At 33.9% G+C, this 17,550-nt stretch overlaps 1 pseudogene; it reads right to left on the reverse strand.

The window, feature by feature from the left end:
* Nucleotides 1-14,515: 14,515 nt before the first annotated feature.
* On the reverse strand, nt 14,516-15,127 carry LOC136984039 (ubiquitin-conjugating enzyme E2 H pseudogene; annotated as a pseudogene).
* Nucleotides 15,128-17,550: the final 2,423 nt, after the last annotated feature.

The raw sequence follows: 17,550 nt of genomic DNA on the forward strand, positions 1-17,550 counted from the left end.
AATTCGTCTTAAACTTTCCTATAGAAAAATACAGTTACATTGTAAGTAATGCATAAAATAAATTGCTGCTAATGAAAAAAATAAGTTGTTAATTGTTTGAGAAATGCATTTTCATGTTTCAAAAAATTCTGCTACTGAAAAAGATGATGTGATCTCGTATTGATAATTTTTCAACTGATCTGATCCAATACTCACATAGCTTAAAATACTGTATATATTTAAGTATACATACAGAATGTTTTCTTTAGTGTATAACAACTGAAGAGAGAAATATTGACTTGATGGGATAAGTTAATGCAACGCAAGGGCAATCTGCCAACAGCAATGCATCTCACAAGGATTTTTTATATGAAACTGCCCGTATTTAGGTGTTAGACACGTGAAGAAAACCCTGTAGTCAGATGCCCACTCTGTACCAACTGCCAGTGTTCAGTGGTTTCATTCACTTGGCCATTGGTGGGACAGGGATGCCCGGGGAAAAGTAAAAGGAACAAATTGATTATATTTGCATACACATTACACATTTACACAGACTTAATTTGCTTTAGGGCCCCCAACATGTACTTTGCCCCAGGACCCCTATATCCTCCGGGCAGCCCTAGGTGGACATGGTATAGAGTTGAATATATTATATGATATTCTCATGAGTAATGAAGTGCATAATCAGTAATATATAATCAGTTAATAAACTTCTTATCTTTTTTATGATATGCATAGATTTATCTATTCTCAAATTATTTCTATGGGCTTATATTAGCATATATAAGATATACAAAAATGATGTCATAAATATGTAAAAGATTTCAAAGGTTAAATTAATGTTTATCTGAAGTTGCAATCTGCAGTTTCAGTTGATATATTTTCTGATATTTAATCAAAACATAATCTAAATTCTAAATAAATTTATAAATTTTGCAATTACATCATTTTATGTAGGAAAATGCTAGATATGTGATTTACGTGTTGATAGTTGAATATGATACAGTTTAAAAATATCCCTTTGCTGCATGTATTAATGTTAATTCTGATACACTTTTTTATCTTGTGATTTATTGATTTATTATACTGCATTATGAAATAATATTCTTTGCTGCACAATTTATCATTAATGGGCGTGTTGCCAGGTAAAGTTGCTTTACTGCAGCTGGATGAGTAAATCAATGACATAGTTCATTTTAAATGAAAGGATCCATGTCATTGGCTTGCTTAGCCAGCTGTGTTAAAGTGTTTTTACTAGGCAATGCACCCAATAATATAAGCTTTATAATAATACTTTATTGTAGTTCAATCACTGGCACCTGCATGTTGATACTGTGGCATTTTAATTGTTTTAAATTACGTGTTTGACAGTTAATCTTGTTAACATCATTGTTTGGAAATGATTTGCCATTTTTGTGTTAATTTTCTCTCTCTCTATTCATACGAGATAATTTTAGAAATATGTAAGTTCATGTAATTGTAGGAGTATTAGGAACTTTTAGAATATCAAAACATAAACAGCATTTTCAATAAACATATAAAGAATGATATATCATGTAGTCTCTACTGTTTTCAGCGTGATTTCAAAAAAATTGATGCCCAATAAGAAAATTGAGCAATATTGGATAAAATGCTGGTTTGAATGGATGAGCATATGGACTAGGCGAGTTGGATGACTCCAGCTGCAATCGGACTTCCAACTCCATAATTCTGACACTGAAAGTGAATTAGAAAATACGTGTTTCCATATCAGGAACTAACAGTCTGATCGCTAATTCTGACTTTCCAGATTTTAGTAACTGTAACGACACCAATTCTTTGCATGTGATCTACGATTTGGACAGCCCAACTAACCCTTTCAACGTAGTAAAAAATATACCGTGCTTGATGTAAAAAATAGTACCAATGAGAGCACGAACATGTAAATAGACCAACAGTAAATAACCAGAAAAGTATGGGGCCAGAAGTTATAAAAAATGTTATACTGAATCAGTGAATCAGTGGAGCACTCAGGATTTAATCTTGGGTAGCCGAGTTGAACAGAAAAAAAATTTTAATGTGAATTCAATAAAATTCTCATTTTATATGACCGCTAATCCATAAGTAGTACAGAGATAGAAGACACAAAACAATACAAATTTAAAATAAATAAATTTTAATTAGGAAAACATATGAGTGTTTTCCTTTCTCTATGAGGGTGTTAGGGCTCCTTGGCCTCCCTCTGGGTGCACCATTGTACTGAGTACTGGATTGTATTAGTTTGTATAGGGCAATTTGCTTCTATATAGGTGTTACAAACGTAAAGAAAACCAAGAAAACTATGTGGCACTAACTCACAATTAATTACCAGTGTTCAGTGGTCTTATCCACTCTGCCGCTGAGAGGCTACTGAATACCACGGTTGCCAACCCTACGAGAAAAAGTTATTGTATCTGCCCCTTGAAATTATCGTACATCCATCTTGATCCGTAACATTCACACAGTCTCTCCGCAGAAATATAAACTATGTCAGAATCGTTTAAACTTTTTATCTGCGATCCCTTCTTACAACAAAAAAATTTTCACATGTTTCGTTGTATGAAATTGTTTGTTTAATTTTGTGTAGCCTATGCTGCTCGGGATCTTCTTAAGGCAACAGTTTTGAGTTATCGTTGAAACATAAAAGTCCAATTTTTTCGACTTTGAAATATTCCCATATGACTGAATTTTACAACAACGAAATTTTTACATGTTTTTCACCATATACCTTATAATATATGATGCAAAACAAATCTCTGAATGGGCATAATCTAAAATTTACGTTTTTTCATACAATTTCAACATACCAAGCATTAAGAAATATGTAACATTCCTTTCTTTATATACCTATTTTATATGCATAAACCTTAGTTTTTCGTACAAATTATCGTACGGATATTAACGTACATCGTATGGCACCTGAAATAATCGTACAGATGGTAACTGCTGAATATTAACCAAACTTGCTCTTGATGGAGTGTGAAAAATCCGTCAACTGAAATTATGGATCGAAGTATCCTACGCTAGTTTTTCAAATATCTTTTACAGACGAGTTAATCGCAAATATTATTGAACAGAGCAACTTATTCTCTGTTCAGTAGGATTCTTCTAAACCAGTACGTACAGCCGGATGGCCAATCGTTTAAGGTAGCAGCCTACCGCTGTGGGGGATCTGGGGTCAAATCCGGACGGGTCGAAAAAGCCCCAGTAATTTTTCGGGTTGTGGTCCATCCGGATATATAAGACTCCGTCTCTCACCACCCGGCCGTCCCATTGTGGGCATGGCCGAACCCATAATGGGCTTGCTAAAAGAAGCTCTCTTAGTGCCCACAGGGGAAAAGAGTTTTAAAAAACCAGTACATTTACAGAAGCTAGATATTCAGCAATAACTTGGAATATGCACATGAAATCCGAATGTACTGTACAGTACCGTACGTTCCTACGGGTCGAAAGTTGCTGAAAATTCAGTCATATGGGAATATTTCAAAGTCGAAAAAATTGGACTTTTATGTTTCAACGATAACTCAAAACTGTTGCCATAAGAAGATCCCGAGCAGCATAGGCTACACAAAATTAAACCAACAATTTCATATCTACAAAATAGATTTGCATGTGTACCGAAGGTAGATAAACAAATGTGTGCTACGAAGTTCGACATTTTATAAAACAATATTTGCCACTGAAACCCCCATAAATAAGGATTCAAGTGCTATTCGGAGAAAGAGCCGCAAAGGCTATAATCTCCATATGAAACCGTACTAAGAAGAAGAAAAAGAAGGATTCAAGTTATTTGTACAGTAAAACCTCGATTTAACTGGCAAAATTTCCTGCCCGTATGTCATATGTAAAAATCAACACCCTGTTAATTTTAAAATGCTATTTATGTGTAATTAAATTAACAAGTTTTTTCAAATCCAAGGGTCACCGATCTTAAAACCACTGAACACTGGTCGTGGATTCAACGGGCTGGTCACGTGCAGTTTTCCGAGTTTCCTTTACGTTTGTGACACCTAAATAGGGGCCAGTTTCTCATAGAAAGCCCTCCCGGGAGTCATCCCTCGGCAGCTCACCCACGTGTCGCGTTGTCATAACCAAGTAAATCCAAACCCCATGGCCGGACCTCTACACTTTCAGATATGTTAGCCCTCCGGCACTTTAATCTTTTACCCCAGTACAGCGGATAGTCTGTACGGTAGGTCGGTTGGAACTAGACCCTAGTACATAGCCCTATATCCATTTCGGGGGTTTCCTAAAGAATTCTATTCACAATTTATTTCTAGGGGCTCCTAGACTTCAGCCAAGTCAGCCTTATGAATAAAACAGCCCTGGTAGAACCGGAAAAAACTACCTAGTTTACCGTGACATCTATTACACTTCGTTGGAACTGATAATGCCTTGCCAAACAAGGAATTCCCTCGCTTGGGAAAATAAATAGAAATATATTACCAAATTCCACGTTACTTACAGAACAGGAAATGAAAAGATGAGATTGTGGAGATAGTGGCAAATTTGTTGGTGCAGTAGATGACGTAGAAGTAGCAAAAGCAACTTGGTAAGACAACTGACTTTATCATTCCTTAGGCCGTTTCCTCTTTCTCAAGTACTGTACAACATTACAATAAAAAGCAACAAAACAAATTCCCGTAACCTGTCCAGCAGTGATTCAGAAAGGATTTACAAGACAGATTTGTGGGACGTTACAATGTAAGGATTAAAAGTAAAAAATTGTATTTTCGAATGTTTTATCATTTACTAGACGTTACTGTAATCAGTGCTTGGTTACTATATAAGAGATTCTGCAGAAGAAGATTATGCCTGGCAAAACCATACCAAAAATTTTGCAATTATGACAGTATAGAGATTGCGGAATGCTTGTGCATGGAGAAAACTATCTTCGTTAGATATGGAAATTAATAAAAATTTAAAAAAAGAAAAAAAAACAGAAGGCTGTTACGCGCCTCCAGGTGACATTGGAATGGAGTAAAAAAGGACTTTTTCTAATTTTCAGTGAACGAGAGAGGAGTAAATTACCAAACTGTATAAAATTTTGGTAATTTACAATACTGTATTTAATTTCTAAATAAAAATTCACTATTGTAATACAAAAATATTTACATAATCATGAGACATTCTGTTACTGTAAGAAACGATGAGTATATCACATATTTATTCATTGCAAACTGATAGGAGTATTCAGAAATGATATTTACATAAAAACATAATTTTGCAGCACAAATATCTTACCCATAATACCTTTTCCATAAAATGGCGACCTTGTAAAGGAATTTTTGACAAGATAAGGCAATATATTAGATACAGAATCAATTAAAAACTATTTAAAACGATTAAAATATTGGAGAAAGTTGTCTTTCCATAAAAAAGCAAATTTCATAATTTCATTAAAATTTAAGAATTTGCAAAGCCGATCTCTACATTGACAAGAATCGGAGTAAGGACAATGAGAAATCTTAATTGTTTTTAGTTTGTTTGATTTGTTAAGTTATGGCAACTCAACACTTGGGTGATCTGCCTTCTGGGAGGTTTTTTAAGGGTAACTGGCCCATATTCAGGCGTTAAAGACGTGGAGAAAACGTGGAAAACTCCACGTGGTCAGCCTGTCCTGGCGAGACGCGAAACTCCCAGTATTCAGGAAATGGAACCGCTTGGCCACTGGCGAGCCAATCGTTCTTAGAAATTATTATCTCCAGAAAGTTATCAATAGTAAAATTGGGTTTCTACACGTTATTGAAGTGTTTTAATTTGTTAATATCTTATTCTAAAAACAAAAATAAGAAAAAACAGCAGCATTTAAAAATAGATTTCGCGACACTCGAAAACACGAGCTGTTTTTAAAAATAGAAGAAAAGTACTTAAAACTGATAAACTTCTATCGAAATTGTCTTATTCACTAAGAAAACATAACAAAACAATAATTTATAATCTTTATCGCTGTAAATGATAGAAATCTGTGATAAATCTCACCTTAAAAATCGCTAAACGTTCGGAATATTGGGGAGTCTCGGGTATATAAGGTTTATTGAACTTTTTAATGTATAAATCGAACAGATCTTTAGCATCTTCTTCGTTATTGTCGAAGCTCAACGAGAAGAGAAACAAACAAATTTTTATAGCCAATGCGGTGTAAATATGTGATAACCACATGTTCTAGAGAGAGACTAAAATTTATGTTAGATATCTTATCTGTACTTTTCGATATAAATTAATTGCGTAACGCTTACGAAAAATATCTAAACCATTACATTGATTGATTTAAAAATTGTAAAATAATTTAAACTTTTTAAATTAAGCTATTTTTATTTTCTTTTTAACTAATTAAAACTGTAGATTATTAATAAAAATGGCCATTTTGTCGTGGATAAAAATGTTGCGTGCACAATCGTTTTTTTATCCATTACGTCGCAGCTTATACAGTAACTTAAATAATAATATTATAAGAATATTTTGGATTCTTATGAGAATATATCAATACGATAAACACATTAGATTATGCGGATGCCCCAGTGGCGTAGCGTGGGTGTCAGCCGCCCGGGGCGGAGGAAAATTTCGCCGCCCCCTTATTTAGATATTTTTACAAGATATTATTATTTATTGTGAAATTTTGCCGCCCCCTAAAAGTGCCGCCCGGGGCGGCACTTTTAGGGGGCGGCAAAATTTCACAATAAATAAGCCGTGCCATAGGGCCCCCTAAAAGTGCCGCCCGGGGCGGGCCGCCCCTGCCGCCCCTACTACGCTACGCCACTGGAAAGATGCCACATTTTTCTTGGGGTAACATGCCTATTTTTTGTTAATTCAATTCCAATATGCCTATTTTTTGTTAATTCAATTCCAATATGCCTATTTTTAATAAATTTTTGTTTTCTCGTTTTATTGCAGGATACGCATAGAAATTATATAAAGACTTTTCAAAAAGGTTTTTGGACTGAAAAGAGCTTTCAGCTAGCTATAGAGCACGTTAGAACGGGGGCGGAAACTTAACAATACTTATACTGCGCTGTTATACTTACTATGAAGTACTTTGTACTACATATGCAATAAATTAAATTTATTTAAGATATTCGAAAATTAATTTTATGCAATTATATTTGTTATCTTACCCTAATGGCATTTGGCATCTCACCTGGATACTTTTTTTTTTTTTTTTTAAACTCTTTCCGCCCTGTGGGCACTAAGAGGGCCTCTTTTAGTAGGCCCATTATGGGTTCGGCCAGGCCCACAATGGGGCGACCGGGTGGTGAGGGACGGGGCCCGACATATCCGAACGGACCACCCCCCGAAAAATTCCTGGGGATTATTCGACCCGCTCGGATTCGATTCCGGGTCCCCCAGAGCGGTAGGCTGCCACCTTGACAGCTCGGCCATCTGGCCGTCCACCTGGATACTTGGGGTGAGATGCCTAAAATGCCAGACAGTAAAAAAGTCGTCATTGCAAACACAATACACAATTATTTTTCATATACTCCAAAGTTTTATTTGAAAAACATGCTCAAGAATATGATATTTTCGTTAGAGACCTCCAAAACCCAAATTATCGCTATAATTTTCTTCATAAGCAAAATGTTAGGCATCTTCCCCGAATCACTATACATAACTATTTATTTCTCCCAAACATATTTATGTAGTTAAAATTAGTTTTAACTAATGTTAAAAGTTAAAACTAGTTTTATCTAAAATCAAAACATGTACAGCAGTAAATTAACTAGACAAAACCCGATTTATCTAGTTAAAACTAGAATTTACTGCTAGTCAAAAATGAATTTGAGTTAAAACTAGTTTTAACTAGACAAAACTGGTTTTAACAAAGACATCCAGTATAAACTAGTTTCAACTAGTTAAAACGCGTTCTAATTAAAAACGGGTTTTGACTGTAACATATATGTTACTGTAAATGCTCGAACTATGGTAAATCCCAAGATCGTCCAGTAAAACCTAAGATTTACCAACTCTTTGTGGTAAAAGTCTGACATGTTCTGCGATCATCGTTAATTTCGAACTTTTACCAGCATTCACACGGTATCTTAGGTTTTACCTCAGAGACACGGTAAATGAAAAAATAGTCCCCGCTACCCGCATCGCACCGCGCCTTCGCTCGCCGCATTCCATCGTTTGACACGTTAGAACGCACACGTTAATTCTAGTCCTGTTTGAGATTTCGCTGTCTAAAAGTTATTTATGAATCAAGTGTGAAACGGAGATTTTATGAAATAATGAACGAGCTCGTGGCAAGCAAGAAAGATGATAACTTTTATCCCAATAGGGTATTTACGCAATACGCAAATACGTAAATATCGCGTATTTACGCAATTACGCAAATACGCAAAGTGTTTGAAGGAAGTAAAAGCTGTAAAGAACATGAAAAAGAAACTAGCTATTCATTACAGGTGTATAAAGCGTTACATCTTGACAATAGGGGGCGAAGAAAAGCTAATTGCGCCAATGAAGGAGGAGAATGGAGAAATAAGGTATTACATTTGTTACGAGGACTTATTCAACATTGTCAAAGAAACGCATGTTGCTGTTGGCCACGGTGGAAGGACACGGATGCATAAGGAATATATCCGCAAGTATAAAAATGTAACAGTTGAAACAGAAGACTTTGAAAAAGGGCATTTTCGTCAGACCTTTATTTCACAGTGAAATGAACTCACGTTGTCAGGTTGATCTAATACAGCGTTTCTCAAAGTAGGCGATAACGCCCCCTTGTGGGCGGTGAGGAAATCTAGGGGGCGCTGGAGGCAGGGTACTGAACGGGGACCAAAGGCAAAAGTTGGGTCACTGACAGCATTTCCATTTCCTCTGTTAAACGGATAAGAGGAAACATTGCGTTTAATGGTTTCCAGATGTTGAGAACAATGTACGGTAAGGGCACAAAGTGTGAGATTCATAGAAAAGTTTTCCTAAGAATATTTCCAATCCTTTCTCACACAAGAGAAAATGAGTTAGGGAGCGTTGGGTATAACTTTATGGAACAAAGGGGGCGATGGATCGAAAAAGTTTGAGAATCACTGATCTAATAGATCTACAAACTACCCCAGATGGAAATCATAAATTCATTTTAGTTTACCAAGACAATCTTATCAAATCTGCGATCCTTCGTGCGCTTCAAACTAAACGCGCCGTAGAAGTTGCATATCATATTTTGGATATTTTCACCACTTTTGGAGCGCCGAGCATCCTTCATTCCGATAACGGTCGAGAATTCTCTAACCAAGTTATTGAGAGTTTATGCTCCATGTGGCCGGATGTAAAAATCGTACATGGAAAGGCAACACGTAGCCAAAGTCAATGATCAGTGGAGCGTGCTAATCAAGACATAGAAATATGTTGAGCATGTGGATGGAAACCAATCAGTTATCAAAGTGGTCAGAGGGTTTAAGATTCATCCAGGCGATGAAAAATAGAGCATATCACGAGGGAATCAAATGTTTCCCCTACGAAGCAATGCTTAGTTGTCCAATGGAAATGGGCCTTGCAACTTCAGTAATCCCTAGTGATATGATTAGAGTTATAAGATCTGAAGAAGATTTAAAGGAGTTGTTGTATTCGCATGACAATACGGAACAAAATAATGACATCGAAAATGCAATCGAACAGGACAAGGAAGAAAGCATTGTTGAAAATGCGTCAGAAAGGTATATAGACAATAGCACTGTCAATGATAAAACACAAGAAGATGAAATGATTATTTCTGAGAAAACGAAGGCGAAGCAAATAATGTATTCCAATGTAACGATTCAGAGACAGAAAACACGACTGAGTCTCAGAAGTTCTTGTAATTATAGAGCCAATACCAAAAAAAGATAGAATCTGTAGTGATCATAAGAAACAACACAAAATTCAGTTTAAAGAAACAAGACGAAAAAATGAAAGCCATGTCTGTTGATAAATATCCAAATGTGAAAATTGGCCAAAATGTAAGACTGGAAGTGCCTGAAATTGACAAAGCTAAAACAGACCCGAAAAGCGTTATTGCAGTTGTAGTAGATGTAAAGGACAACGAGTTTTACCAACTAGGTACATGTACCAAAATTGAAGTACTAAAGCAGCTTTATACACAAAATCAATTTACCTCATGCCCTGAAGACTTTATCAAGATAGAAGTTGTTAAATATAAAGAAGTGAGTCTTCGAGAAGTTGTCACAAAATTGTCTTTGACCGGAGGACAAGGTTTCAAGAAATGCAACTGCCTAAAAAAATGCGTAACGAAGAAGTGCGCTTGCAAGTCATCGCGATCACTTTGTAATTCTAAATGCCCTGATAGCTCTCCATGTTGTAACAAGTAAAATCCTTTTTTTACTTTTATTAAATGATAATGAATGCCAAATGATTAGAAAAAATACTGTGATTACTGATTAGCTTAGCCAACGTAGGCTATTATATTATTTTTGACAAGATAATTTAATTTTTGTTATGTTAAAAAAGCATTTTTAAGCCGTTTCACTAGTTATCAATAAATGGGACTTAGTAAGTTGATTGTTTATAATAATTTCAATAAATGATTATTAAAATACTCATAGTTTTATTTCCAAAACCAACATTTACTAACCGTCTTTAGTAAAACCTACCATGTACCAAATTCTAATGGTAAAAGCCCGGAAAATCACCCCACTTTATAAAAATACTTACATTTACCAATTCATGTTGGTAAATCCAGAGATTTACAAGTAAAACCTAGGATTTACCGATATACGGGCTTTTACAGTAACATATATATGCACACATACACACTGTACATTTACATCAAAGTATTATATTTCTTACATTTTATCTCTTAATTTCGAATGTAGGAGTGGCGATATATCTGAAATTTTAATGCGCAGTAACAGGCTTATATCGAAAACAATACGAAATAATGTTGAATTAAAATTTAAGTTATAATTAATTAAGCATAATTAATTGATAATTGTGAATGCTTTTAACGTTTACATATCTTCGTGATAAAAGTATTCGTCAACGGGAGGCGAGTAACTTGAAAATCTTGAAACGTTATAAAGACAAAATAAAGAGAAGGTCGAAACTAACTCAATAGTTTGGTTTTTAAAACACTAAAGTATTAATTTAAAAAAATTGATACATCAGTAAAGCAGTAATTGAACATCAAACCAACGTTATCAATTTATCTCGAAGAATTACATATTACTTAATCTGCATGTACTAAAAGTAAAATGTCACGTTACTTGTGTGCGTAATGACGTAATTTAAAAATTAATTTGATTTACAATTTGAACATTTTAAAATAATTTTTAAACGGTTTTTAAAAACATTTTGATTTTCAAAGTAATTTTATTTTGTTATTTTAGTTTTATTTTTTTAATTAATTAATTTTGATTTTATTTTCGGTTTCTGTTTTGATGTAAAGGTCAGTTTTTAATTATTTTTTTATTATTTTTAAATTTATTTTTAGTTTTAATTAATTTTTAAGTTTAACTTAAGTATTAATTTAGTTTTTATAATTTTTATTTATTTACTTTTTCGTTAATTTTTTCTGACTTTTTTGAACCATTAATTTTTTAAATTAATAGCAACTCTCTCTCTTCTTTTACGATATAACTATAGAAATCGTTTTAGTGTTGTTTCGCATGAAAGATATTCAAATTTAAATATATTTCAATTTTGTTTTTTTTTATAAATTTGCCTGCTTTTTCATTTAAAATTTTAATTATGAGCGAGTTAGCATTGATTGAACTATTGGGCTACCTAGTATAAGTTATTAACAATAAGAACTAACATGTTTAATCATTTCTTTTTTCTGGTGTACTCCTGGAAGACTTTTAAAAGATTTCATTGTATTTAAATCATAATATAAATCTTAAAAATTTTTAGTTATATTGTATATCATATTCATATTTCATAATCATATGCAATATTAAAATTTCATATGATTATGAAATCTATCATATAAATAGATAGATTTTGTATCTACATAAATCGAGAACGTTTGTTTGTTTGCTAGAGAAAATCTCGGAATCTACTGAACCGAATTTTGAAATTCTTTCGCCAGATGAATGTAGATAATATACTATTTTCATATTAGAAAAGGAAAAGCACTACAACCATATTTTTACTGCGGCATTAGTCTCGCATTGACGTTTGTCTTCTCTGTTCAAAGTCAATTTCCTTCGCCACATTCTGGGCGTTTTTAAACTTATCTATACTTTCGGTTTCGATTCGTGCAGTTCAGGTAGTCGTGTATATGCTTTGTTTATATTGTCTTAGTTGTTCGTTCCTTATCTTAATACTGTTATGTTATGCTGACAGATACAACTATAATGAGCGGATTTTCTTTTCTTATATGAAACTAAACATTTGTAAGTAGGCCTATAGTATTTTTATGTGTTCGTTGTTTTATTATTAATCTACTGTAGGAGCAAAAAAAGTAAAAGGAACCATATCTCTATATGTGACCCTTCGCGAGATATGGCCCCCGAAATCAGCCTACTTCCAGGCGCAATCGGGAGTTACGAAGACTATCGCGTTTATATTCTTCCTAAGTGACTATGATGGCTTTGAGTAGTCCACTTCACTGTTCGTGGAGTACTTGATTTTATATAGTTTTGAGGGTTGTGGGGGATCGTCCCTAAGCATGTGCTAAAGTGCGATCGAAATCGAGCACGGAAGCGCCTGACTACATGCTCCACGTCGGTCAAGGCGAACAACATTGTTTTCAAGGCCAAGTTTTGGTCAACATACGACGAAGTCGTGCGGAACAATGGACAAATATCGTTCATTAGTTGGTCTGAAATTTTCAAATTTCAGTTTTAAACTAGCAGATCTCCTGGCATCCGTTTGTCTGTCTCTATCTGTCCTTCCTTAATCTCGAGAACGGACGGCCGGATGGCCGAGCGGTCAAGGTGGCAGCCTACCGCCCTGGGGGACCAGGGATCGAATCCGAACGGGTCGAATAATCCCCAGGAATTTTTCGGGGGGTGGTCCGTTCGGATATGTCGGGCCCCGTCCCTCACCACCCGGTCGCCCCATTGTGGGCCTGTCCGAACCCATAATGGGCCTTCTAAAAGAGGCCCTCTTAGTGCCCACAGGGCGGAAAGAGTTAAAAAAAAAAATCTCGAGAACGGAGTTAGATAGATTAGGTGAACTGCATGACTCAACTTTTATCAGAAAAAGTATAATGTACAGGCATTATTAAAATGGAGAGCATTGCAGCCCAGCATTGTGACGATGTCACAAATTATATTCGTTTCTTTTATATTTGCAGAATAGGCTAGAAGTCATGAATTTTCTGTCGTTCGTTGATAATGGGAATTAGAAAAAAGGTGAAAAGGGGGCACATGCGCCAATGTATTGGCGTCCTTGGTCACGTGACTAACATTACTACCATGCGGTCTATTAAAATCTTTTGCGATATACGATAATTTGTATCCTAAATTAATCGCCTTGTGTATATATAACGTGTATATTTCATAAAACTATAAAACTGCAAATATATTTGTAATGTTTACAAAACGTTTACATTTTGTCATGTGACTTATTACATGCTTCACTTTCACTATCATTAGTACGCAAAATGTTAAAAATTTTGAATTTACTGCGTCGTTTTACTTTAGTAAACGTAAAATAAGTTTAATGTACAAAGTTTGTTTACCTATTGAATAAAACAACATCGGAAGTCGCAAGTGTCAATCAGTACATTTGGTCTACTATATCCAAGAAGTGGTTTAGTGCTGTTAAATAACTATGCAAATTATTTTTTTTGCTTTTAAAATAAAAAATCTTTCAAGTTGTCAGCCTGAAAAAACTAAAAAATTTTGGACAAAAATTTTTGCATAAAAATCACACGTTCAACGAAACTCAGCAAATAATAAATTACACCATAAATTGAGATAAAAATAACAATGTTCTAAAAATAGAATATATAAATTAGACATAGATACTGAACTCAAGGAAGGGCATTTGGTCACCAATGTGTATGTCAAGCCGACGCAAAAATCATACATTTGTATAAAATTTATGCAAAAACTTTTTGTGATTACTCGAAAGGACCACAGAGGGTTTGAAGCAGTTAAAATGCTATGGCTACAAGACACAGTAGATATTGTGGAAAATTTTTATCATTGTTTTATTGTGAAAGCGCCGAATCCTAAAATAAAAGGTCTGCGTTTTGATCATTTTTAACTTTATGTAAATTTTTTAATAATCTATAATTGTTGTTTTAACGAAGATTTAGTTATATCTTCAAGCCAATTTGCTGTTACTTCTGAGTTGGACTATGAAAAGGATGAAAAAAATAGACTCGAAAAGAGTTATATTTTTTATGTAAGTCTTCTAAAGCTTCAAAGGATAGAAACGACAAATTTTAATAAGTCTTGTATTAAAATTTAGATGCAAAATAAAACTAACAGCAATATTATACACATTTATTTATTATACTTTATCATTTTAATTTTGATTTGTACACGAAAGCCTATATTGCACTAAAAACCGATGTCTTTAATTTTATTCTACTAAATCATCATCAGAAATATCACTATAACTTTGGCTGCTACTAAGTTTCTCCCTGTTCGTTGTCTTCATTAATATCAACGGAAATATCACTTAAACTTTGGCTGCTACTAGTTTCTCCCTGTTCGTTTTCTTCATCAACAGAAATATCGCTTAAACTTTGGCTGCTACTAGTTTCTTCCTGTTCGTTTTCTTCATTAATTTCTTCATTAGCATATTTCTGGATAAATTCCTTTACCCTATTTATGTAATCTTGCGGATAATTTGTATACAAATAAGCGGCCTCCTCATTTAACGGATCGGAAGGGTTTGGATAAATTAAAAGTTGAGGCAAGAAAAACTCAAATATATGCGATAAATCGTATAAGGATGTCCACTTTTGATTAATTACATCCAAGCAAACTGTTCCCGATGCTTCATCAATGTTTGGATGGTAAATTTTATTCCCAAATCCAATGGAAGGCGACTTATATGGATAATCATCGGGCAAATACACATTAACTGTCCAAACTCCTCCTTCATAAAGTGATTCTTTCGGCCCATAAAATTTCACAGCCAGTTCATTAATTTTATCCGATTGTTTTACTTCGAATTTTCTATTTATAAGTTTCATTATATCGCCTTTCATTCGGTTTATATTGTCGCCCGCAGCCATTTTAAAACAATTGGATTTATTTTGTTATATATTTCTTTGTTTTACTAAATTATTACGTTTAATTTTTATTATATACTATTTTATTATATTACATTTAAATATGCTCTCGTTGGCCAAAAAAAAAATTCTTAGTTGTAGAAAGGTCTACAAACTTTTTTTATTTTTCTGCAAAAAACACGTTTAAATTTTATTTATGTCAAGCTTTTTTAAACAACTAATAGCATTGAACTCGGCGGACATAATCGATTGCAACTTCACAATTCTCATTATTCACTATTCAACAATTTAATTGATTTTAATCGCAGACTACGAGATATAGATTGGTCGGAAAATCAGAACTAATTGGTGCAGCATAATAGTTCAATCCACTGCCACCGGGATCGCTTCTAAACGCTCATCTTTAAACTAGCGTCAATCTATAGGCGCGTTGCCTGGTAAAGAGGCTTTAGTACAGTTGAATAAGTAAGCCAATGGCATAACTCATTTCATTTGAAACGGGCTATATCATTGGTTTGTTTTTCCAGCCGTGTTAAAATCGTTTTTATCAGACGTCGATGATTAAATTAATTAATAAAAAACAATCCTTTTTGTTTCTTTTTATTTTCTTTCGTTTAAAATTAATGGATTTTAGCTTTAAAAATTATAAAACGACATACATGTACATATTTTTGATTGTAGATTATTTTTATTGTGAACATTTCAAGTAAACGACGACTTCATTTTTCTGATTTCCATCCTTGGTGTAAAGAAAAGTTCTCTGAAAAAAATATGGACAAATTCTTTATGATTTTCCCAAATCCATGCGATGTAGGAAACAGTTACTTTTAGGTTTTTTGATTTACAAATAAATAAATGTCCTAAAAGTAACTTCTATCAAAAAATTATAAAATATTGATAATTTAAAATATTTTACAGAGAAAAAAAAAATGTAAAATGTAACTTTTATACAAAACATGCGAAAGCACAAATTGGTAGTTTATGTTAAAAATGCTGGATTAATATATATGTTACAGTCAAAACCCGTTTTAAGTTAGAACACGTTTTAACTAGTTGAAACTAGTTTATACTGGATGTCTTTGTTAAAACCCGTTTTGTCTAATTAAAACTAGTTTTAACTCAAATTCATTTTTGACTAGCAGTAAATTCTAGTTTTAACTAGACAAAATGGGTTTTAACAAAGACATCCAGTATAAACTAGTTTCAACTTGTTAAAACGCATTTTAACTAAAAACTGGTTTTGACTGTAACATATAGAGTGATTCAGGGTAAGATGGTAAGCGGGGGAAGATGCCTACTTTTTGATATTTTCAAACGGTTACGTCAGATATTGTCATGTGTTTGTATGATGAATCGTTGGGCCAATATTGAGTGCGGAAACCTGTAGTTGGCTACCGTTACCTCATTTTCTACATCTGAGAAGAATAAAAGCAAGATAAGAACGAAGTTTTTGTTATGAAATGTTTCTAGAATCATTTTAAAACTAAAAGTTAAAATAAAATTTATTAAAAAATGCTAAAAACAATTAATGTGTGAGTTAAGGTTCTAAAATTTCCGTTGTTAGCTACCGCCGATCTCGATCGGACATGCTAGAACACGTGACTCCACTAGGCACCTTACCCCGACAAATGGGAAAGATGCAGTGGCGTAGCGTGGGTGTCAGCCGCCTCCTTATTTAGGTATTTTTACAAGATATTATTATTTATTGTGAAATTTTGCCGCCCCCTAAAAGTGCAGCCCCTACTACGCTACGCCACTGGGATGCCCATAATCTAATATGGTTGCAGTGAAGATACTAGTCCAACAATTGATTCGACTAAGAATGAATTACACTATCCAACATGATTTTACCTACGAGGAAATAAACGTGGTTTCTTATCAATTTCGATGTCTACATTTCGAAATCAGAAATAAAATGTCACATCACATCACAGTTTTCAGATATTGAAGCCGGTAAATCAGATATCGGTGCGTTTACCAATGTAGAGTGTATGTAACACTACCAATATTAAGAATTAAACAATACGTTCAGTTTAGGAACATGAAGTACGAATTTCGTGTTTTACTTCACTGCTTGCCGTGTTATTAAAGTAATCAGGATTTAATCTTGGAGAGTCAAGATTAAATCCTGAGTGCAACACTAATGGGATCCATAAACATGATTCAATAAAAAAATTATCATGTAAAATTCAATAAAAATTACAAAATAGAACGAATTGAACCTTTAAAGCAATTCCAGGATAGTTAATTGCAAATTCGATCATCAATTGCAACCTCTAACGTTTTCGATCTACTTAGGCGATCTTCCTCGGGATTCATTAAAATTCCCACCTTGTGTGACCGCTAATTCATAAGAAGTACAGAAATAGAAGACACGACACAATATAAATGAAAAAATAAATTTTAATTAAGAAAAAGATTTAAAA

This window comes from Centruroides vittatus, unplaced genomic scaffold (genome assembly GCF_030686945.1).
Source record: "Centruroides vittatus isolate TY-2023 unplaced genomic scaffold, ASM3068694v2 contig_120, whole genome shotgun sequence".
In the NCBI taxonomy this organism is placed as follows: domain Eukaryota; kingdom Metazoa; phylum Arthropoda; class Arachnida; order Scorpiones; family Buthidae; genus Centruroides; species Centruroides vittatus.